The sequence below is a fragment of the Schistocerca americana genome, chromosome X (assembly GCF_021461395.2).
Source record: "Schistocerca americana isolate TAMUIC-IGC-003095 chromosome X, iqSchAmer2.1, whole genome shotgun sequence".
In the NCBI taxonomy this organism is placed as follows: Eukaryota; Metazoa; Arthropoda; class Insecta; order Orthoptera; family Acrididae; genus Schistocerca; species Schistocerca americana.
The window spans coordinates 766,837,876-766,862,910 of record NC_060130.1 but is presented as its reverse complement, the minus strand read 5'-3'; positions in this window follow the sequence as shown (position 1 = coordinate 766,862,910).

Below are 25,035 nucleotides of genomic sequence, written 5' to 3'. Positions count from 1 at the left end.
TTGGGTGGCACGGGATACATGCGGACGTGCATTGTCCTGTTGGAACAGCAAGTTCCCTTGCCGGTCTAGGAATGGTAGAACGATGGGTTCGATGACGGTTTGGATGTACCGTGCACTATTCAGTGTCCCCTCGACGATCACCAGTGGTGTACGGCCAGTGCAGGAGATCGCTCCCCACACCATGATGCCGGGTGTTGGCCCTGTGTGCCTCGGTCGTATGCAGTCCTGATTGTGGCGCTCACCTGCACGGCGCCAAACACGCATACGACCTGCATTGGCACCAAGGCAGAAGCGACTCTCATCGCTGAAGACGACACGTCTCCATTCGTCCCTCCATTCACGCCTGTCGCGACACCACTGGAGGCGGGCTGCACGATGTTGGGGTGTGAGCGGAAGACGGCCTAACGGTGTGCGGGACCGTAGCCCAGCTTCATGGAGACGGTTGCGAATGGTCCTCGCCGATACCCCAGGAGCAACAGTGTCCCTAATTTGCTGGGAAGTGGCGGTGCGGTCCCCTACGGCACTGCGTAGGATCCTACGGTCTTGGCGTGCATCCGTGCGTCGCTGCGGTCCGGTCCCAGGTCGACGGGCACGTGCACCTTCCGCCGACCACTGGCGACAACATCGATGTACTGTGGAGACCTCACGCCCCACGTGTTGAGCAATTCGGCAGTACATCCACCCGGCCTGCCGCATGCCCACTATACGCCCTCGCTCAAAGTCCGTCAACTGCACATACGGTTCACGTCCACGCTGTCGCGGCATGCTACCAGTGTTAAAGACTGCGATGGAGCTCCGTATGCCACGGCAAACTGGCTGACACTGACGGCGGCGGTGCACAAATGCTGTGCAGCTAGCGCCATTCGACGGCCAACACCGCGGTTCCTGGTGTGTCCGCTGTGCCGTGCGTGTGATCATTGCTTGTACAGCCCTCTCGCAGTGTCCGGAGCAAGTATGGTGGGTCTGACACACCGGTGTCAATGTGTTCTTTTTTCCATTTCCAGGAGTGTATTTCAGTCTTCTGCCCAATTTGTCATGCTCATTCGCCTCTGTTTCTTTTTAGTGAGTATGTCAATGAGATTTTCAATGTCCATATCTCTTTTTTGTGGATATTTGCAAGAGCCAATCGAATTAGTCTCACCTGCCCCATTGTGTTACGCAAATAAGTCTTTATTCGTCTCAAAGTAGAGAAGCTTCGTTCAGGAGTGCTTGTGGTGACAGGAATAGTCCCAAATATTTGGAGTGAAACATATACATTTGAGAAAAACTGCTTGTCGCAGTTCTTTAATGCTTCAGTTACTGTTTCAGGTCTTTTACTTTCATCAACCCACTTTTTCTTCCGTAGTTTCAGTTCTCCTTTCATTAATAGCGAAGAACTCTCCAAAAAATGTTCATATTTCTCGGATGTCTGGATCAGTTCATCCTCTCTGTATTTTAAACACTATGCAGGAATAAGTCCTTCAAGTGGTAATATGGTGCGAAAATCTTGGGGAAATCTTGTTTCTAGCTCGGCAATAAAACGATCCACAACAGGTAAAAATACTGTTCACCTGAAGTATTCCTCAGCGTTTGAAGCAGGAACGTTGTCTCTTTTGGTTTGTGTTGAAATAGTTCTTGGCATTGCTATTGCACTTCCAATATCTTCTGCCAGTTTAACAGCGTCTTCAAAAATACTTCCGAATTCTATTTCCGAATCCGTCCTTATATTGTTGACCATCTCAAGCACATCATTGACATGATTTAAGGTAGTTGTTAAATCCATTTTAGGACTTTGGAGCTGTTCGCGTAGTCTTAAAGAGAAGCAATATGCTGCAGTTGCTAACGCTACTACGAAGTCTCCTCTTCGGACAGCAGAACTAAACATACAAGCTTTACTAGCCGTTTCCGCGTTGGTTTCACGACTACTTGAAAGTTCGTCAAGCAAGGTAACGACTGGGACAAATAGCTCCTTGAAAGTAATAAGGGTATCGTGTCTTTCCACCAATCTTGTTGGACACATTGCCTTCAACTTTGTTTTCTTTGACTCTGTGAATGGTAGTCGTGATATAACTTCCTCTGGGGAACTTTTTCTGTTTGCAGAGGCAGACAAGATTGCTGAAACTGATCCTACAATTCCCATCATATTTCTAACTATTGGAGTATCACAAGACTTAGAAATGCACTAGTTCAAAGAGTGGCTAAAACAGTGGGTATAAATAGCCAACGATTGTTTACTTAAAATATGAGCTTGAACTCCTTTAAATCTCCCAGCCATGTTTGAGCCGCCATCATAGCCCTGACAACAAAGATATTGATAGCTCAGCCCCAGTGTCTTGAGTTCTTCATCGATGGCTTCTGCAATCGAAGTGCCAGTAGTTGATTTATGCTCAGTAAAACCCAGAAAGTCTTCTTTGGTAACAAAGGTCTCTATGTCAATGTACCTAATACAAAATGTCATCTGTTCCTTAGTGGTGACATCAGTTGTTTCATCACATATAATGCTAAAAAAATTAGCCTTTTACACATCCCTCGATATTGAGGAGCGAATAGCGTCACCAATGCAACGTATGACTTTCTTTTTGGACTGTGTTACTTATCATAGAACTGTTTCGGCCACATGTACTGAAATGATGTTTTAAATTTTCATCTCCAGCATCCACACGAAAAGCCAAAAGGCTCAAACACTCCGTGCCTTCCCTCTAGAAGATCATCAGTTTTTTCCTCTTTTAGCTGAGGAATTAAACCATGATCACGATGTCCTCGTAAAGGTAGGTTATTTCTAGCACACAGGACTATAGTCTTTATAATAGGCCTCAAGCGTTTCCGGATTTCTTCAATAACTGAAGATTTCTTGGTATCGAGGACAACGGCAATACTTTTTCTACTTGATTCCATAGATTTGGTGAACTCTATAGCCTTCTCCATGGAAAATTTGTGATATTTTATGTTTTCACGATCACGAAGATCTTCCGTAGCCTTCTTGTATTTGGCCAATGGTTCTTTTACCAGTGTTTTCAACGCCTATAAAAATAAATTAAAAATGTCTTAGCCAAAGAATGAAGTAAAGAAAAAATAGTGCAAGCACCAAATCTTGCAAGCACTCGAAATGTTAGCAACATAGAAATTTTTGCTGAGAAAGCAACCTGAAAACTATTTGAATAATTATGTTTTTGTATCTGAAGTGTTTCCATTTAAAAACGACACCTCCAAGATATTTATGTTTTTTACCAAGCCAGTTAAAGGTTTCAGTTATTTAGAATAATCGAAAGCTGTAATAAGTACCTGGGAGCCGATTCCGGCACCTGAAGAAGAAAACAGAACACTTGCAGTACAAAATCCACCACGTAACATTCTACTGTATGAAAGCCAGTTGTACTGGCTCATCCATTCATGCTTAAATCTTCGGTTTTGCTTCCCTTCTAATTGAGTAGGAAAAGAAAAGTTTGCAGGAGGCTTCCAAGTATTCTTTAAAAACTTTAACTTCTCATCATTAAGTAAGGCGCCTTTAACAGCTCTTCCTATGTCATATGAGTCATAATATGTTTCAGTCCTTTCTGATCTTTCTTCCTGTGAATTAAATATGCTTTAAATATCAGTATTACGTACAAGTGGCTCAACACAAAAGTATATAGCGTTATTTACACATATAAAACATTTAAATTTGTTATGACCACTGAAAAGCCACCATTTGTCTTCCAAAACATTAACACTACCCCATATCCCTCGGTCTTGCTCCCTCCTCCTACAAGCATTCGTATGGGCGTCCTCGGTAAACAGTATTGAAATGGTCTTGTGTATTGACATGCAATTCCGTACAGTAATGACAAGCAAAAAAGACTCAGAACAGTGAAGCAGTAAAGAGTAAGAAAGCCGACAACAATGGCTTCTTCAGTCAGTGTTTCAGCTACGTAATGTTACCAGCAGCCCAGAACAAGGGACTGCTGTCTCCCGCCTTTTACAAATTCAGGACTGTCAAGATACAGTTTACACACTGTAACTCTTATTTGTTGTGAAACTGGACTGTGAACGGTATTTAAGAGTCCAAAGATACATAAAATCTAAGTTTCTCTTAATTTAGTGGCCTTTGCCTGGAAGTTTTTTTTTTAAATGTTCCTACAGAAAGGCTTCAAAATTTAGCACGACATTAGCGATCTATGTCAGTGAAGGTCGTTGGTTGGTTCCACCATGTGCCATCAGTCGGTCGCAGTCAGATTAATAACAGCAAAACCAGGAAAGATTCTGCATCACATTATTTACTGCAGGCCTATAAGCTTTCTTCTAGTAGTCTGAAAAGCTTTTAGAAACTTCTGAAATGCTCTCACATGTTTATAGACTATCACTGAAAGTTGGTAGATCTTGTTGAGAAAGAAAGTTTTGAATAATTTGCAAGGCGACAGAACAAATAAAGGTCAATTTCGCACCTTACATAAAAGCTTTATATATCGTAACGGGAAGGTGAATATGACACCTAACTTAATTTGACGGTAATGAGCAAATTTGCCTGTAAATATGTAATGCAAAAGGGATGATACTCAATCGATGGTATTAACACACTGATCATGTAATGCATGTCTATAAGCAGAAGGTGAGACAAGCAGCGAGAGTAAACGTTTTGATTTGGAAGCAATTGTGAGGAGAGGAGAAGGCCACACCACAGGGGGTACCACGGAAAGCACTTAGGACGCATGCCAAGGCGGGAGTCAACGACAGACTGACCAGGTGACTCAGACCCTATTGGTCGAAAAAAGCCGTGACACGGAGGATGAAAGAACCCAGGTGGGGAGACAGTTCGGCCGCGGGAAAGACAAGACGGAAATTTTCGAGAACTCTTCTCTGACCAGGCGTCAAGTGCAGAATGGGGCGCATAACGCTCTGTACGACGCAGAGGAGAAATTTGTGTGTACACTGCGTTCACAGCAGCTGACGTCCAGCTAGGTATTAGCTGTAGCGTCGTTTAGCTCCAACAGCGGAGAAACGAACCAGCCAGTTAGTTAATTGTGCTTGAGAGAACTGAGAGGGCATTATAATATGCATGCTGCTCCAGCCATGTGCGTGTATATTGCCATATTCCAAGACTAGGAATGACTACTTATTTTCTCTCACAACGAGAAACATAGGGGAAAAATCAGCAAAGGTTTAATAAGCTTTTATAGGAATTTCAGAGGCAGAGAGCGGCCATGCATATGGTAGCTCATCATAGCAAAGGTAAATACCGCATGCAAGAGCGTAAACTCGTTGGTTCACCAGCTTGTGTCCACTGTAAACTCGAGCGACCTTGGGTAATCTTTTGCTAAACTTGTCACAAAACGAACCATACTCCGTAGACTTGATTGTCATCCTAAATAGAACCGAACTTTGAAACGGACTCGGATGATTTATCGTAGTACTAACCAACATCATAACGTAATTGTAAGAATAATTTTGTAAAGAAACTTCTAGTTAAAATTTAATATTGTTGTGTTTAGGATTAGTTAAATTTCAGAGGACAAGATGCGTCATTTTCACAACTATCTTAACATTGTCACATTGTAAACTGTGTAAAAGCATATATATCTCTGAAAAGTTTGCAACATTAAACAAATGTCATTACAGTATACACAGATGTGTCCTCAGTCAAAGAATAAACAACCACCATCTCACGTCTTACAAATTTTGTTGATATTATTAATACCAAAAATACGTATGGCCAGCTTTAGTAAAAAAATACAACAATAAAGTGTTATTTTTCAGTACAAAATAATTAAATAATGCTGGTTTGTGCAGAAAATATTTTACCTGCTTATAGACAAATGGCGTCTTTAAAAATTGACCTCACATTTTATATTTTCCAGCAGTCGCATTCTTATCATTAGTTATCGATTAAACATAATAGCGCTAATCCTACATAATTAAACTAATAACTACTAGTAAAAAATCTCAGTAACATGAAGGAAGTGTTACTTAAAATTAAGAAGCTATGACTCTTACCAATTGTTTTGTGTTGTCGAAATTGTAGACTCTAGATGCACATGCCTGTGACGGTTCAAATTACACTCCTGGAAATTGAAATAAGAACACCGAGAATTCATTGTCCCAGGAAGGGGAAACTTTATTGACACATTCCTGGGGTCAGATACATCACATGATCACACTGACAGAACCACAGGCACATAGACACAGGCAACAGAGCATGCACAATGTCGGCACTAGTACAGTGTATATCCACCTTTCGCAGCAATGCAGGCTGCTGTTCTCCCATGGAGACGATCGTAGAGATGCTGGATGTAGTCCTGTGGAACGGCTTGCCATGCCATTTCCACCTGGCGCCTCAGTTGGACCAGCGTTCGTGCTGGACGTGCAGACCGCGTGAGACGACGCTTCATCCAGTCCCAAACATGCTCAATGGGGGACAGATCCGGAGATCTTGCTGGCCAGGGTAGTTGACTTACACCTTCTAGAGCACGTTGGGTGGCACGGGATACATGCGGACGTGCATTGTCCTGTTGGAACAGCAAGTTCCCTTGCCGGTCTAGGAATGGTAGAACGATGGGTTCGATGACGGTTTGGATGTACCGTGCACTATTCAGTGTCCCCTCGACGATCACCAGTGGTGTACGGCCAGTGCAGGAGATCGCTCCCCACACCATGATGCCGGGTGTTGGCCCTGTGTGCCTCGGTCGTATGCAGTCCTGATTGTGGCGCTCACCTGCACGGCGCCAAACATGCATACGACCATCATTGGCACCAAGGCAGAAGCGACTCTCATCGCTGAAGACGACACGTCTCCATTCGTCCCTCCATTCACGCCTGTCGCGACACCACTGGAGGCGGGCTGCACGATGTTGGGGCGTGAGCGGAAGACGGCCTAACGGTGTGCGGGACCGTAGCCCAGCTTCATGGAGACGGTTGCGAATGGTCCTCGCCGATACCCCAGGAGCAACAGTGTCCCTAATTTGCTGGGAAATGGCGGTGCGGTCCCCTACGGCACTGCGTAGGATCCTACGGTCTTGGCGTGCATCCGTGCGTCGCTGCGGTCCGGTCCCAGGTCGACGGGCACGTGCACCTTCCGCCGACCACTGGCGACAACATCCATGTACTGTGGAGACCTCACGCCCCACGTGTTGAGCAATTCGGCGGTACGTCCACCCGGCCTCCCGCATACCCACTATACGCCCTCGCTCAAAGTCCGTCAACTGCACATACGGTTCACGTCCACGCTGTCGCGGCATGCTACCAGTGTTGAAGACTGCGATGGAGCTCCGTATGCCACGGCAAACTGGCTGACACTGACGGCGGCGGTGCACAAATGCTGCGCAGCTAGCGCCATTCGTCGGCCAACACCGCGGTTCCTGGTATGTCCGCTGTGCCGTGCGTGTGATCATTGCTTGTACAGCCCTCTCGCAGTGTCCGGAGCAAGTATGGTGGGTCTGACACACCGGTGTCAATGTGTTCTTTTTTCCATTTCCAGGAGTGTATATAGCGAAAGCTTCAGATTCCTTACGAGAGTTTTTGGCCCTACGCTCAGGTTTGCCAAAATAATGTTAGCCTGCGATTCACTGCAGTCTCTAATACACTATTATTTCAGAAAAAAATTGACACTTCACGACACATGATTCGGTCACACTACTCAGTTACACACTTCAGTAATATCAATAATGGTACTCGGAAAACAAGTGTTCGCTGACAGCACGTGGAAGAGTTGGAAGGACAACTAGCTGTTTTCAACAATCGATTGGTCAGTCGATTGTTTTTTCCTGCAGTCGGTTTCTTCACTCGGTTGCAGCCGTTATATGAATTTTACACTCAGTTTCCGGGTTTGAGCTATTTTATTTACTTTCTCTTTCGGACTTTTCGGTTATCATATCAATTTTTGGTTGGTTTTTAAAATTTAATATCAGAGGCTGCCCTTTAAATTTATGTATATATGAATGAACCATCACCTTTTAACACGTTTCGAGAAATATCTATGATCAAAGTTGTAAAGATCGTTTTGGAACACCGTGTATTTTCCTTACTTCTTTATTGAGATAATGAGAAGGCGCCAACAAACGGCGATCATTTACACCGCGACGTTGCCCCAGTCGCCAGACAACTGAACACTTTAAATATCATTTGCCTTCTACTCATTGAGCTGTATTAAAACAGTCTTAATTTACGTTCATATTCCTTACTAGAAACGCGTACTATGTTTCAACACTAACTCCTCTATAATGCGCTTTCACAAATTCCTATAACTCTCGTGTGTAGTTTATATCTACTGGTCTGTATGTGGCGCGCACCCACTGACGTTGCCAGCACTACAACGTATCTACAGAATGTATGTGCCTGGGAAAATAATACAATTTGACACAGATGTCCGGTGATTTTGAAGTTCTTGTCTGGGGTTAGCAATTTAAGTGTTGGTAGGCATACCTGGCATACTTAGCTTTCATGATTAATGTAAGTGGTACCTTAATATACATCCAGTGTATATTAATATGTAATAAGACGCCCATTTGAAGTTAAATGATATTTATTGGTTTAGATAGTAAGCTGTTTGCCGCTCTTATTCTTTTGTTAAAATGTGTTTGAAATACATTGTAACCCATATTGCTACATAATTATAAAAAAAAAGATTGAATCTGTTGAAGTAATATATTCGCTGATTTCTGAAGTCATTTTATCCAGTATAAAATGGTACTCCATTAAGGGGGGCTGGGGCTATAGCCCCATAGCCACCCCCCCTCCCTTTGCCACCGCCCCTGATTACGAGGGTCTTATAGAATCTGGCTTAGCAAAAGATGGTATAGATCTTGGATTTGTAGCTGTAAAGGATGATGGAAGGATGTGTGTAGTGCCCATGTCTGGCCAAACAGGAGTTTCAGGAGTCAGAGTCTATTGAGAGCTTTGTGTTGGATCGTAAGGAGATGGGGAGTCCAGGTGAGGTGACTGTCAGGGGTGAGGCCAAGGTATTTCATGCTTGGAGTGAGGTGGATAGGGCAACCATAAATGGTGAGGAAAAATTGTGGAGCCAGGAGGAGTGGATGGTACGACCTATGATGATTGCCTAGGTCTTGGGAGGGTTGATGCGAAGAAGCCACTGGTTGCACCAGCCAGTGAGCAGGTTTTGGTGGATTTGAAGGGTACGCTGGGACTGTTGAAGGGTAGGATAAACGGCCTGGAAGGTGGTATCATCAGCAAATTGGAAGAGGTGAACAGGCATGGGAAGTTTGGGTGCATCTGCAGTACGCAGCAGACAGAGGAGAGGGAAAATGACAGAGCCTTGGGGTACACTGGTGTTGGGATAGAAAATACAGGAGTTGAAATTGTGGACAGTGATATAGGATGGATGATGGGAGAAGAAGGAAGCAACGAGATGGACGAAATTTATGGGAAGAGCATAGATCTGGAGTCAGCGGAGAAAGAGGGCCAGAAACCACACTGGGAAAGGGGAAGGAGGTGGTGGTCGTTAAGGTGGTGATGAATATGGCGGGAGAGGATGAACTCAAAGACCTTACTGAACATGGAGGTGAGGCAGATGGTGTCCGGGAGGGGGGGGGAGGGGTTTGTTGGGCTTACAGCAGGATGCTGAAAGTCTTCCACAGGTGGTCAGGGTAAAAGCCAGTGTAGAGGAGGAGGTTATACAGGGTAGCAAGAAAGCAAGGACAGCCAGGAAGGAAGGAGGTGATTCCTTGAGGTGGCGGTAGGTGACACTGTTCTGACCAGGGACAGTGTGGCCTTTGGAGCGGAGTATGAGTCTGATGTCATGTGGCATAATGGGAGTGTTTATGTCTGAGGGGGTAACTGATCCAGGTACTGGAAACGGGGTGAGTGGCGGGATAGATTTGTTGGATCCTTTAAGGACCATGGGGAAGAGGGGGTAATCAAAGTAAGGATTCTCAGGAACAGAGAAGACCTCAGAGAGGTGGGAAGCAAAATGGTTATCCTTACTGAGGTTGTCAGGGAAGAGGCAGTGGTCGTGGAGAAGGGGATACTGCAGGGTGGGATGGCGACTAGTAAGGCGGTGGAAGGCAGACCAGTACTTGGAGGAGTTGACAGGGAGGGTTGAGTTGAGGAATGTACATGTCTTGCACCAGTCTTGTCGTTTCTTTGGTGTTAAGATGTTCAGATGTGTCGTTGTAATTGCTGGTGGCATGAGGAGTGTATCCCAGACACAAGTTCGGCGGAAGGAGTGGTAGAACCTGCAGGATTCACGGAGTAGAAGGAAGGCTTCGTGAGGAAGAGTTGGGGGTGACGGTGGATAAATTTGGTAGCAACGTGGGCCTCCACAGCGTCATTGATGGTCTTCTGGGGGAAGGATGAGGCATGGGTGACGTCAGTGGGATGGTGAAAGGTAAGTGGGTGGCTTTTGACCTGTGAGGCAATGGATTCCCAATAGGCATCCCAGTCGGCGCGGCGATAGTCATGGACAGACTTTGAAGGGGCAGAAGGGTGGGCGGCAGGAGGGGGATGTTGAGCAAAGTAGATGGTGAGAAGGACTGGGAGGTGGTCACTACCAATGGGGTCGAGGAAGTCTGTGGTGATACGACCAAGGAGGTTGGGGGAAGCAAGGGCGACACCTGGGATGGAGTTACTTTCAGGACAGGTGTGCTGGGGAACATGGTCACTGTGGAGGTTGGTGAGGAACTGATGCCACCACTGAAGGGTGGCAGGGTCACAGCTGAGGTCTGCGGCAATCACATAGGTGGAGAAGGTGCAGTCAACATGAGAGATGAAGTCGTATGGGAGAGGAGCTGTGGGATGGACACAGGTGTTAGTGAAGTAGGGAAAAGGATTGAGGATGAGGTGTTCAGTTGGGTCATTGAGCAGGAGTTGTGGCCAGACAGGGATATGCTTGAGATGGGAAATAGCGAGGAGAAGGGGATTGTCGGTGTGATGAAGAAGGTAGGGAGAGGTGCAAGCAAAATGGTGAGGTTGGAGGAAGGTTTTGTTTAAGACGAAGGAGTCCACCTGGTGCTAGGACAGAGTATGCATGAAGAGGTATTTGTTGGCAAGGAGGAAGCAAATGATTAGGTATAGGAGACAATACTGTTGGCACACCAGGGGGGAGGGGGGAGGAAGTGGAGGGAGGAAGAGAAAGGAATAAACAAGAGTGTCTAGGTGGATGACAGAGTAGTGGGTCTGGTTGTGGAAGAATGTGGCATAGGTATTCAAATGGAACATGGAGCATGCGGCAAGGGAGATCTGCTGGATGGTGTGATGGCATATGAAGGGGTGGATATTCTGGAGGATGACAGTCAGGAACCAGATGATGTTTTCAACCATAGGGAGAGGGTGCAGGGAACTGGTGGGGTCGATGGATTGATTGATGGGGGAAATGGGAACAGTAACCTCAAGGTTGCTGTGAGAGGGTTTGACCTTGCATTTGGAGGAGTAGGTGGGGTGGGCTTTGTTGCAGGTGTTCCAGGGAGGAATTGAGGCAAGGTTAGGACACTGTTTGATGAAGTGGGAGGCTTTACAGAGGGCCTGGTGGGGGTGGAGAGTTTTCAGTTTTGGGTTAGGTGGTGGTTGTTGAGGAGACAGCATTGGCAGTGGTAGGATTGAGGAGTGGAACAGGAGGGGTCAGCTGGGTGGCGATGGTTGAAAATTGGGGCTCCCTATGTGAGGAGGTGATCTATGGAGGTGGCAGACTCTGTGAACACATGCATCAGGAAGGTAGGGCCGAAGTTGTTATAGACACGTCAGGTTGAGTGGATTTCCAGGCCAGGGTGGGCATTCAATTACAGCAACACCTCTGCCTCTGTGACCCCAGGTCTGAGTTTTGTGATCATGGTGGTGAGGTTTGGTGAATGATGAGGGGGTTGGGGCTGATGAGGAAGGTGGGATAGGTGCATGATAGGTGCATGTGGGCCAAAGGTGATACAGAGAAGTTTCCAGAGGAGGACAGTGTGGAATGAGGGAGAAGGGGATTTGACAAGGACAGAGTCTGTGCGGGGGAGAAGTTCAGCATTGGATCACTGGGGCAATACTTGCAGATTTCGGGGATGAGGGTGCGGGCATCAACGAATTTCAGATTGTGGTTGGAAAGGACTAATGTATGCATGGCAGGGGTTGGGGATGTGGCAGGAGTGGTATCCATGGGGGGATCAGAAGGAAGAGTGGCATGTGGTTGTTTCTTGGAAGAGGTGGTGGTGGCAAAGTCAGCACTGTGGAGTTTTGGGGATGTTTTGGCGGATGTGGCCTATGAGGAGGGGTTAGGGACTGGTTGCATTGGGAGGTGGTAGTAGACAGGCCGCTTGTGTGAGTTGGAGGCCTTTGGAAGAGAGGGTGGTTGCTTCACGGTGGCGACCGTGGCGCGGCAGGCCATGACACAAGTAGAGGAAGTAGGGGCGGTCATAGCAGGGCGAGTGGGGAGTGGGGGAATGTCATCCTGATGGGTGGATGGATGGCAGCAGTGGGAGAGAGTGCTGGAGCAGGAGCAGGAGCAGGGGCAAGAGGAGGAGGAGGAGGAGGAGCAGGAGCATGAGCAGTATATACATGGGTGTACAGGGGTGGGTAGGAGACTGAGGACAGGAGGTGGAGTAGATGGGGGAAACCAAGTGGAGGCGCTCCATGAGGTAATGGTGGGCAGGGGAAGGGGAGGTTTATATGATTGTTGTGGTGGGGGCGTCCATGGTGGACTGTGCAGTCTACTGGTGTCTGGTGTCACCGAAGTAGGGAAAGAGAACAAAGGCAGAGCAGCTGTGGTGGTGAGCACTGTGCGGTGGATGAACGGACGGAAGCAGCCGATGGCGACAGACATCGGCGACTGTGACAGCCGGCAGTGGACAGGGACGGGGGTTCTTCCAAAGCTTTGTTTCACCCTGACTGTAGCCCAGGCAGCTGAAATCTTCCGATTTGGAAGTTGGCGGACTCCAACCCACAGAATGCTTGTGAACCTCTTGTCTAGCTGCGATTTCAGTGCCAAGTCGCAAGTAGCAACTTAAAAGTGCAGTTAACGCCATGTGAAGGCCTGAGTTCATAAAACTGTTTTCCTTTGTGACATGCTATCGAGTCCAACTGCGATTTCCATGACAAGTCGCAGCTTGAAGTCGCAAGTAGCAACTAAAAAGTGCAGTTAACATTGGACACCATATGCCATCTGTTGTCTTACACCCTTACTTCGATCTAAGAACCTTACATTTCACGATATGGATGTATTATGAGGATATGGTGGAACAAATGATCCGAGAAGTTAATTTGCTCTGAGATAAATTTTATACTTGGTCGAGAATTGGTGCAGCTGAGACATGTGAAGGCTGAATAAAGATTGTGCTAACATCCTGTGTACGGGACTCCCACACCTTCCAGATCGGAAGATTCTGCCACTTGGGCTATGCTCAGGGCAAAAACGAAGATTTGGAAGACGCCCACGTCGCCATCTGCTGCCGTCTATCACCGTCCATTGCTATCTGCTGCTGCTTCTGTCCAGACGCCCGGCCGCCCACCTGCCCGGTGCTTACCACCTCCTGGTGCTTCCCACTGCCCAGTGCTCACAGCCATTGTCACCCAGTGCTCTCCACAACACGGCGCTCACTGTCACCCAGTGCTCGCCACTGCTGCCACCACCACAATTGTAGCCCGGTGCTCGCCACCACTGCTGCTCGGTGCTCATCGCCACCCAGAGCTCACTGCTGCCCGGTGTTCGCCGCCGGCTGGTGCTCGCTGCCGCCCAGTGCTCGCTATCGCCACTGCCACTGTAGCTGCCACCCTGTGCTCGCCACGGCTTTCGCTGTCCAGTGCATGCCATTGCCCGGTGCTCGCCACCACTGCCACCTGGTGCTTGTCTCCGCTGCCTCATCTCTGTTCTCTTTCCCCTCTACAGGGACCCCTATCCCCAGTACACTGCACAGTCCACCATGGACACCCCCACCACCAGTGTCATATACACCTCCCCTTTCCCTGCCCTGACCACAACCTCTGGGCATCCCCCATCTACTCACCTCCCCTCCTCACAGTCTTTTCCCCCTCTATCTCCTCCCCACGCATGTATCCCCACCTGTATGCTGCTCCTTCTCCTGGCTCCTGCTCCTGGGTCCCCTTCTATCACTGCTACCACCCATTGGAATGAATTTCCCCCACTCCTCACTTGCCCTGCTATGACTGCCCTGCTACCTCTGCCCATGTCACCACATGCTGCACCACAATCGCAATGACAGAGCACCTATCCTCCCACCAAACTGCCTCTGCCTCACGCGAGGGGCCTGCCATCAGCAAACTCCCAATCCAACCAGTCTTTCACCCCTCCTCCCAGGACACCTCCACCAAAAAATCCCCAAACACCCAAGTGCCAAACTCGACTCTGTCCCTCACCAAAGACACCACTGCCCACCCCTCTTCCTTCTATTCACTGCATGGACACCACTCCTCCTGCCACATCCTCAGCTACTGGGCTGCGTGCATTCGTCCTTTCCAACCACAATCTGAAATTCGTTGATGCCTGCACACTCATCCCCGAAATCTACAAGTATCTCCACTGTGCCCCCATTGCTCAACTTATCCCCCGCACAGACTCTGTCCTTCTCAAATCCCCATCTCCCTCATTCCACACTGATTTCCTCCAGAATCTTCCCCACATCACCTTTGTCCCACAGGTGTATCTCACACCTTAACATACCTCCTCCTCTCCCCACCAGATCCAACCCCCTCATCGTCCACCAACCCACATCGCCATGATCACAAAATTCAGCCCTGTGGTCACAGAGGCAGAGATTCTGGCGGAATTGAACGCCACCACCACCCCAGAAATCCGCTTGACCCGATGTATCTATAACAACTCCAGCCCTCCCTTCTTGATATGTGTGTTTACATAGTGTGCCTCCTCCTTAGATCACCTCCTCACTCAGGGACCGCTGATTTTCTACCATCGCCACCCTATTGATCCCTCTCTTTCCCCTACTGAGTCCTGTCACTGCCAACACTGTCCCCTCTACAATCACCATCTCATCCAAAACTCCAAAAACCCTCCCACCTGCCGCCACTGTAAAACCTCTCACTTCCTCAAACAGTGGCCTAACCTTACCTCTCCTCCTTCCTGCAACACCTGCAACGAACCCCACCCCACCTATTCCTTCAAATGCAAGACGAAACCCCCTCTCACCAATCTTTAGCTCACTGTTCCCATTTCCCCCATCGATCAGACCATCCGCCCCAAAAATTCCCTGCACCCTCCCCCTACAGTCGAAGACATCATCCAGTTCCTGACCATCATCCCTTCCAATGCCCCCACACCCTCCAGCAGATCTCCCTTGCTGCCTGCTCTGGCTTCCATTTGGATATCTAAGACACATACTCCAAGAACTATGCCCACTTCACCTTCATCTGCCTAGACACTCTCATGTAAGCCTCTCTCCTGCTCCCTCTGTTCCCTTCCTCCCTCACCACTCCCCCCTGGCGCAGCAACAGTGTCATCTATTATACCTAAACATTCGCTCCCTCCCTGCCAACAAGTACCCCTTCATACATACCCTGTGCCAGCACCAGGTGGACTCCTTCATCCTTAACAAAGCCTTCCTCCAACCTTACCATGTTGTCCGCACCTGTCCCTACCTCCTTCACTGCACTGACACTCCCCTTCCCTGCTGGGATCCATTGCCTCACAGGTCAAAAGCCACCCACTTACCTTCCACCATCCCACTGACCTCATTCCCCGTCCTTCCTCCAGAAGACCATAACTGACGCCATGAAGGATCAAGTTCCTACCAAACTTATCTACCCTCACTGCTCTACTCTTCCTCCACAGGCCATCCTTCTCTGTGAATACTGCAGGCTCTTCTGCTCCTTCCTCTGCACCCATGACCAGGATACAGTCCTCTGTCACCACTAATTACAACAATACATCAGAAACCTCTTAACAGAAAGATATGCCAGGTGCGAGACATGTACCGGGTGATCAAAAAGTCAGTATAAATTTGAAAACTGAATAAATCACAAAATAATGTAGATAGAGAGGTACAAATTGACACACATGCTTGGAATGACATGGGGTTTTATTAGAACCAAAAAATACAAACATTCAAAAAATGCCCAACAGATGGTGCTTCATCTGATCAGAATAGCAATAATTAGCATAACAAAGTAAGACAAAGCAAAGATGATGTTCTTTACAGGAAATGCTCAATATGTCCACCATCATTCCTCATCAATAGCTGTAGTCGAGGAATAATGTTGTGAACAGCACTGTAAAGCATGTCTGTAGTTACGGTGCGGCATTGACATTTGATGTTGTCTTTCAGCATCCCTAGACATGTCGGTCGATCACGATACACTTGCGACTTCAGGTAACCCCAAAGCCAATAATCGCACGGACTGAGTTCTGGGGACCTAGGAGGCCAAGCATGACGAAAGTGGCGGCTAAGCACACGATCATCACCAAACGACGCGCGCAAGAGATCTTTCACGCGTCTGGCAATATGGGGTGTTTTTTTTTTTTTTTTTTGGTTCTAATAAAACACCACGTCATTCCAAGAATGTGTGTCAATTTTTACCTCTCTATCTACATTATTCCGTGGTTTATTAAGTTTTCAAATTTATAATGACTTTTTGATCACCTGGTACATGCCTCAACTCCACCTTCCCTGTCAGCTCCTCCAAGTACTGGTCTGCCTTCCACTGCCTTACTAGTAGCCATCCCACCCCACATTATCCCCTTCTCCATGACGACCGCCCCTTCCCTGACAACCTCAGTAAGGCTAACCACTTTGCTTCTCACCTCTCTGAGGTCTTCTCCATTCCCAATGATCCTCACTTTGATTACTCCCTCTTCCCCATTGTTCATGAACGATCCAATAATCTGTCTCGCCACTCGCCCTCAGTTTGTAGTACTTGGATCAGTTACACCTCTCAGACATAAACATTCCCACTACCACAGACAACATCAAACTCATACTCTGCACCAAACGCAACACCAGCCCTGGTCATGACAGTGTCACCTACTGCCACCTCATGTACTTCTTCCCCTTCTTCCTGTCTGTCCTTGCTACCCTGTACAACGTCCTCCTCTCCACCAGGTTTTACCCTGACCTGTGGAACACTTCCCAAGTCCTGCTGTTCCCTAAATGCAACAAATCCCCATCTGACAGCTCGTCCTATCATCCTATCTATCTCACCTTCATGTTCAGTAAGGTCTTCGAATCCATTCTTTCCAACCATATTCATCACCACCTTAACCAGCACCTCTTCCATCCCGTTACCCAGTGTGGCTTCTGGTTCTCTTTCTCAGTCGACAACCAGATCCTAAACGTTACCAATCTTCTTTCCCTCCAACTTAACTCCCATCGGTCCACTATCTTTGTTTCCCTCGACCTACAGAACGCCTGTGACTGTGTCTGGCATATCAAGCTCCCCTAGGCTACACTCTTTCCATCAATTTCGTCTATCTCTTAGCTTCCTTCCTTTTCTGTCATCCTTCCTATATCACTATACACAACTCCCATACTTTCTATCCCATTGCCAACATGCCCCAAGGTTCCGTCCTTTCTCCTCTCCTCTATCTCCTCCATGCCCAAACCTTCCCTGCCTGTTCACCTCCTCCAATTTACTGATGACACCAACTTTCTGACCCTTTATCCTACCGTTGAAAGGCCAACATCGACCAGTTCACTGCCTGGTGAAACCAGTAGGTCATTCACATCAACTCATCCAAGAGCCAAGCAATCATCATAGGTTGAAAAACCTGCTCCTTCCAAGATTTTTACCTCGCCATTTATGGTCATCCTATCCACCTCAATCCTACCTTCTGTAACCACAGCTCATCGCCACACCTTTACCATGGTGTCCTGCCCTCTCTCCATCTCCATTCCCTCCACCTCCTCTCTCTATGCAACTTCCAGCAGCTACCGCTCCCAGATGATGCGCTTCGCCCTGATATCTACCCCTCCTACCAATCTAACCCCACCTTTCCCCTCCTCATCTTCAGGACTCCTTCTCCCCTCCTCTTCCTTTCCCCTCAGCGGTTTTTCCTCCCTCCTATACCTCTCTCTTCCCAGTGAACCCCTTCTGTGTCTGCACTCCCTTTTCACTTGCATTCCCTCTCCACCTCCCATAGATCCCATCTCCTGCCCCTTGGTGCGCCCCCTGACCCACCTGCTTTTTCTCCCGCCCTCTGAAGCCCCCCTCCCTCTCTGTCCCCTCTTTTCCCTTCTCTCAGGCCTCCTGGCCCTCGACAGGTCCATCACAGCAGTTTTTACTCTTTGTCATGTGAACTGCGTTTCGTGCAGTGGCTTTAAAGTGTCATCATTCTGCTGTGTTTTAATACTGTGGCCAACCTTTTGTTATGCAAATCGGCAACTGTGTTTTTTTTCTTTATTGTATTTCAGTGCTCCATACGGGGCAGGCTGGCAACAGCATAGGCATTGCTCTTCAGCCGAGAGACAGACATTGAGCACAGAACACAGAGACATTTAAAAAACAACAGAAAGGGAGAAATATGGCGAAACAGACATATAAAAGGGGGAAACATAATGGAAGAGAGAGTAAAAAAGGGAGTGATTGTAAAATGGTGATAAAAAGCTAAAAACTGTACACAAAAAACCACACACTGTGACGATTATAAGAAACACCAGGTGAAGTATGGGCAGAGCATAAAAGTAGGACAGACAGCATAGCACATAACAATCACTGACAGTAACACTATGTATAAGTCCAGCGCACATTTAAAATCACATCTCTCGATGCCACGGGAGAATGGCACCAAACACAACACTGATGTAGCACACTGATGGCGATGAACAAGCTGAGAGGATCTGCCTCGGGGATGGAGACGAGGCAGAAGGGAAGAAGGGAGGGAGAGGTGAGGAGAGGGGGGAGAGGGGGGATGGGTGGGGGATGCGTCGAAAGGGGCAGGGAGGGAAGAAAGTGGGAGGGAAACAGTCGAGGAGGGGGTCCCAAGACTCAGGGGGGAAGGAGGAAAATCTGCTCTGGGAGAAGCAGGGGAGTGGAAAAGGGGGGGCCTGGGAAGGGGGAAGGGAACAAGGCCAGGCTACACTTGGTAGGAAGGGTAGATGTTATGGCGAAGCTCAACACGCAGGAGTGGGAGGTGCTGGAAATTGCCCTGATGGAGGGTGTGTAGGTGGAGAGAGGGAGGGATACAGCGATAGAGGCGTGGCAACAGGCAGGGCGTGCAGAGGAAGGAGGAAACCAGGCGATGGAGGGGATCGTGCCTGCAGAAAGTGTAAAGGATGCGGAGATGTTGGAGGAAAAGAAGAAGGTGGTGGAAGGGGTGTGTTTTTTATCTTTATGTGGATTTTTGTATAAGTGTCCCACAATGAATGTCTCCATGTACGTGTATATTTCAACCCCTTTGTCTCCCCTTATTATATTCTTATGTCTCCCTTTACCGCCTTTTATTTGTATTGTTTTAATCTTTTTATTAAACGTATCAGTATCAATCGGCTGAAGAGCGGCAGGTTGTGCTGCTGCGAGCCATCTCCTGCCCACACCGGGCAGAGGAATGATATCACAATATAGGAAAAAGAAAACGGTTCAGAGGAAGAAGTACTAAATTCGGCCAACAGATGGCACACGGCGTTGAATGTTATAGGCTACCTGCGACTCCTAGTTGTGACTGAAATCGCAGCCAAATTCTGTAAAGTTTTTATTGTGATATCTGTGACTTCTCAATCACTATGATTTATAACAGATACGCGATTTCTTGCTCGTCCCTTGTCGGACCTACCAGGCTACTAGTTCATTGTTTCTCCATTTGGAGTTTTATGGAGAATTCTGAGAATGTCCGACTAGACAACATGTTTCTAATCATCAACAGTCCCATGTCGGTGCTGACGGGCACAGGCGAGGCGAAAAGCTTCGTCATGCAGTCATCAAGTGAACACGAGGGGGCGCAGGATCCTTTTCCGGCCGCAGCGATGTCGGAGATCTAATGTTTTAGCCGATTCCTGATATTCACATTACACTCGTGAAATGGTCGTACGGAAAAATCCCCTCTTCATTGCGACCTCGGAGATGCAGTGTCCCACCGCTAGTGCGCCGACTGTAAAAGGACGTTCAAACTTACTTAAACGTCGATATCCTGCCATTGTAGCAGCAGTAACCGATCTAACAACTGCGCGAGGTGTTTGTTGTCTTATATAGGCGTTGCCAACCACGCGCAGTATTCTGCCTGTTTACATATCTCTGTACTTGATTACGCATGTCTTTATCAGTTTCTTTGGCGCTTCAGTATATATATATATATAGCGCATAATAAAAAATACATAACCTATGTCCGCCCAATTGTTGATTAAAGGGTCATGTAGAAATCTGAAGTAAATCTGCCAATAACTTTTAGAGATTTTTGGTAACAAGCTTTCCCCTTTACATATTACATACATACACTGCTGGCCATTAAAATTGCTACACCACCAAGATGACGTGCTACAGACGCGAAATTTAACCGACGGGAAGCAGATGCTGTGATATGCAAATGATTAGCTTTTCATAGCATTCACACAAGGTTGGCGCCGGTGGCGACACCTACAACGTGCTGACATGAGGAAAGTTTCCAACCGATTTCTTATACACAAACAGCAGTTGACCGGCGTTGCCTGGTGAAACGTTGTTGTGATGATGCCTCGTGTAAGGAGGAGAAATGCCTACCATCACGTCTCCGACTTTGATAAAGGTCGGATTGTAGACAATCGCGATTGCGGTTTATCGTATCGCGACACTGCTGCTCGCGTTGGTAGAGATCAAGTGACTGTTAGCAGAATATGGAATCGGTGGGTTCAGGAGAGTAGTACGGAACGATGTGCTGGATCCCAACGGCCTCGTATCACTAGCAGTCGAGATGACAGGCATCTTATCCGCATGGGTGTAATGGATCGTGCAGCCACGTCTCGATCCCTGAGTCAACAGATGGGGACGTTTGCAAGACAACAACCATCTGCACGAACAGTTCGTCGACGTCTGCTGTGCAGCGAGCTACATTAATTTAAGTATTAACTGTATTTTTCTTACTTGTCACTTATTCTTCCTTGTGTTTTTGCTGTTAGGAAGCTTTAATTGTCGAGTGCTAGTAATAGTGCTCCATAGATTTCGTGTTTGTTTTGAATACATTCAGAGAGAGTCCCTTTAGTCAGCCACAGTGCCAGTAGTGCTAGTGTTTGTTTTGAATACAGTCCAGAGACAGGTAGTGCTATTTTCATTGTTTCCTACAAAAAGTGTCTAGTAACCACAGTATAGTCAACTATCAGCCGCCTTTAGTGAATTAGCAGTCTAGTTAAAAGTTGATTAACTCTCTACGGTAAATTGATTTCTTAGGATGGATAGGATGTGTGACTGCTGTGTACGGACGCAGGAGGAGCTGGCCACTGTTCGCGAAGAGCTGAACGTGTTGAGGGCCGCGGTCAGGCGTCTTCAGGCTGCTGCGTCGGAGTGTAGCGGCAGTGAGGAGTCTGGTGCGTCGCGTGGTACACCCCAGGTGTTACATGCTTCACCCACTGTCCCTGCTGTCGAGACATCTTCGCGGGTACCGGGCGCGGTTGGGCCACCCTCTCCCCAAGGGGTGTGGCGGGTTCAGCGGAGTTCGCGGCGCACGAGGCGGAGGGTCAATGTGGAGGCTGGCCGTGTGGCATCGCCCGCTCTGCCTGTGAGTGGACATGTGGCCGCTCCTTCAGCAAGGTCCGAGCAGGCACACGGGGGAAGGGGTTTATTAGTGATTGGGAGCTCCAACGTTAGGCGGGTGATGGAGCCTCTTAGGGAAATAGCGGAAAGGTCGGGGAAGAAGGCCAGTGTTCACTCTGTCTGCTTGCCGGGGGTCTCATCCGAGATGTGGAGGAGGCCCTGCCGGCGGCGATAGAGAGCACTGGGTGCACCCGACTGCAAATTGTTGCTCATGTCGCCACCAATGACTCCTGCCGTCTGGGTTCAGAGGTCATCCTCAGTTCATACAGGCGGTTGGCGGAGTTGGTGAAGGCGGAAAGCCTCGCTCGCGGGATGGAATCTGAGCTAACTATTTGTAGTATCGTTCCCAGAACCGATCGCGGTCCTCTGGTTTGGAGCCGAGTGGAAGGCTTAAAACAGAGGCTCAGACGATTCTGCGGAGATCTGGGGTGCAAATTTCTCGACCTCCACTATCAGGTGGAGAAATGTAGGGTCCCCCTGAATAGGTCAGGCGTGCACTACACGCAGGAAGCGGCTACAAGGGTAGCGGAGTACGTGTGGAGTGCACAGGTGGGTTTTTTAGGTTAGAGAATTCCCTCCCTGGCCCGACAAGACGCCTCCTGAGACGCGGCAAGGTAGAAGTAGGCAACATGCAACAGGGAATAACAATATTAATCTGCTAATAGTAAACTGCAGGAGCGTCTATAGAAAGGTCCCAGAACTGCTCTCATTAATAAACGGTCACAATGCCCACATAGTACTAGGGACAGAAAGTTGGCGGAAACCAGATGTAAACAGTAATGAATTTCTAAACTCAGATTGGAATGTATAGCCGGCCGCGGTGGTCTCGCGGTTCTAGGCGCGCAGTCCGGAACCGTGCGACTGCTGCGGTCGCAGGTTCGAATCCTGCCTCGGGCATGGATGTGTGTGATGTCCTTAGGTTAGTTAGGTTTAAGTAGTTCTAAGTTCTAGGGGACTGATGACCACAGCAGTTGAGTCCCATAGTGCTCAGAGCCATTGGAATGTATACCGCAGAGACAGGCTGGACAGTGAAGTGGGAGGCGTGTTTATAACGATAAGAAGTGCAATACTATCGAAGGAAATTGACGGAGATCCGAAATGTGAAATGATTTGGGTGAAGGTCACGGTTAAAGTATGCTCAGCCGTGGTAATTGGATGTCTCTATAGGCCCCCTGGCTCAGCAGCTGTTGTGGCTGAGCACCTCAAGGATAATTTGGGAAATATTTCGAGTAGATTTCCCCACCATGTTATAGTTCTGGGTGGAGATTTTATTTTGCCGGATATAGACTGGGAGACTCAAACATTCATAACGGGTGGCAGGGACAAAGAATCCAGTGAAATTTTTTGAAGTGCTTTATCTGAAAACTACCTTGAGCAGTTAAACAGAGAACCGACTCGTGCCGATAACATATTAGATCTTCTGGTGACAAACAGACCCGAACTATTTGAAACAGTTAACGCAGAACAGGGAATCAGCGATCATAAAGCGGTTACTGCATCGACGATTTCAGCCGTAAATAGAAATATTAAAAAAGGTAGGAAGATTTTTCTGTTTAGCAAAAGTGGCAAAAAGCAGATTTCAGAGTACCTGACGGCTCGACACAAAAGTTTTGTCTCAAGTACAGATAGTGTTGAGGATCAATGGACAAAGTTCAAAACCATCGTACAATATGTGTTAGATGAGTATGTGCCAAGCAAGATCGTAAGAGATGGAAAAGAGCCACCGTGGTTCAACAACCGAGTTAGAGAACTGCTGCGGAAGCAAAGGGAACTTCACAGCAAACATAAACATAGCCAAAGCCTTGCAGACAAACAAAAATTACGCGAAGCGAAATGTAGTGTGAGGAGGGTTATGCGAGAGGCGTTCAATGAGTTGGAAAGTAAAGTTCTATGTACTGACTTTGCAGAAAATCCTTAGAAATTTTGGTCTTATGTCAAAGCGGTAGGTGGATCAAAACAAAATGTCCAGACACTCTGTGACCAAAATGGTACTGAAACAGAGGATGACAGACTAAAGGCCGAAATACTAAATGTCTTTTTCCAAAGCTGTTTCACAGAGGAAGACTGCTCTGTAGTTCCTTCTCTAGATTGTCGCACAGATGGCAAAATGGTAGATATCGAAATAGACGACAGAGGGTTAGAGAAACAATTAAAATCGCTCAAAAGATTAAAGGCCGCTGGACCTGACGGGATACCAGTTCGATTTTACACAGAGAACGCGAAGGAACTTGCCCCACTTCTTGCAGCGGTGTACTGTAGGTCTCTAGAAGAGCGTAGCGTTCCAAAGGATTGGAAAAGGGCACTACAGACCTATATCTCTAACGTCGATCAGTTGTAGAATTTTGGAACACGTATTATGTTAGAGTATAATGACTATGCTGGAGACTAGAAATCTACTCTGTAGGAATCAGCATGGGTTTCGAAAAAGACAATCGTGTGAAACCCAGCTTGCGCTATTCGTCCACGAGACTCAGAGGGCCATAGACACGGGTTCCCAGGTAGATGCCGCGTTTCTTGAATTCCGCAAGGCGTTCGATACAGTTCCCCACAGTCGTTTAATGAACAAAGTAAGAGCATATGCACTGTCAGACCAATTGTGTGATTGGATTGAAGAGTTCCTAGATAACAGAACGCAGCATGTCATTCTCAATGGAGAGAAGTCTTCCGAAGTAAGAGTGATTTCAGGTGTGCCGCAGGGGAGTGTCGTAGGACCGTTGCTATTCACAATATACATAAATGACCTTGTGGATGACATCGGAAGTTTACTGAGGCTTTTTGCGGATGATGCTGTGGTATATCGAGAGGTTGTAACAATGGAAAATTGTACTGAAATGCAGGAGGATCTGCAGCGAATTGACGCATGGTGCAGGGAATGGCAATTGAATCTCAATGTAGACAAGTGTAATGTGCTGCGAATACATAGAAAGAAAGTCCCTTATCATTTAGCTACAATATAGCACGTCGGCAACTGGAAGCAGTTAAGTCCATAAATTATCTGGGAGCACGCATTAGGAGTGATTTAAAATGGAATGATCATACAAAGTTGATCGTCGGTAAAGCAGATGCCAGACTGAGATTCATTGGAAGAATCCTAAGGAAATGCAATCCGAAAACAGAGGAAGTAGGTTACAGTACGCCTGCTCGTCCACTGCTTGAATACTGCTCAGCAGTGTGGGATCCGTACCAGATAGGGTTGAGAGAAGAGATAGAGAAGATCCAACGGAGAGCAGCGCGCTTCGTTAGAGGATAATTTAGTAATCGCGAAAGCGTTACGGAGATGATAGGCAAACTCCAGTGGAAGACTCTGCAGGAGAGACGCTCAGTAGCTCGGTACGGGCTTTTGTTGAAGTTTCGAGGACATACCTTCACCGAGGAGTCAAGCAGTATATTGCTCCCTCCTACGTATATCTCGCGAAGAGACCATGAGGATAAAATCAGAGAGATTAGAGCCCACACAGAGGCATACCGACAATCCTT